A 517-nucleotide genomic window follows, 5' to 3' on the forward strand; every position below is an offset into this window, starting at 1 on the left:
CCCCCCCCCCCCCCTTCTTTTCAACATCCTTTCCCCGTTGAAAATTTCTGAGGCGTTCATGTTTTTGTCAGTACGCATAGTTACATAACATGCGTCTGTGTATGGCACATAATTACGCAACGCGTAGTTATGCACACGGGGAGCTGAGTGAAAAGACGTTTTTTGGGCAAGCTTCCGTGTCAAACTGTGTTCGAATGGACCCAGTGAGGCGAGGACCACATCGGCTTCGCCCTTTACCCACTAAAGCGAAGGCCTTAAAGGGCGAAGCTTATACGACATAGAACGTTGGTTACGTACTGTAACCTCAGATTCTATGAATATAAGCGTAGCCCTTTAAGCGTCGGGCCTCACTGGCTTCTAAATGGCTGAAGAAAAAGCTATTTTGGGAGCCGATTTCCCGCTCTTAACGTAATTTATACGGACCGGGTGGGGCCCACACAGCAGGTGGGCGTGGACTAAATTTTTTCAGTGCTTATGCTGCGCATAACGGGATAAACCCACTAAAGTGAAGGCCTTA

This window comes from Nematolebias whitei, chromosome 5, assembly GCF_014905685.2.
Source record: "Nematolebias whitei isolate Nwh7 chromosome 5, NemWhi1, whole genome shotgun sequence".
Taxonomy (NCBI): Eukaryota; Metazoa; Chordata; class Actinopteri; order Cyprinodontiformes; family Rivulidae; genus Nematolebias; species Nematolebias whitei.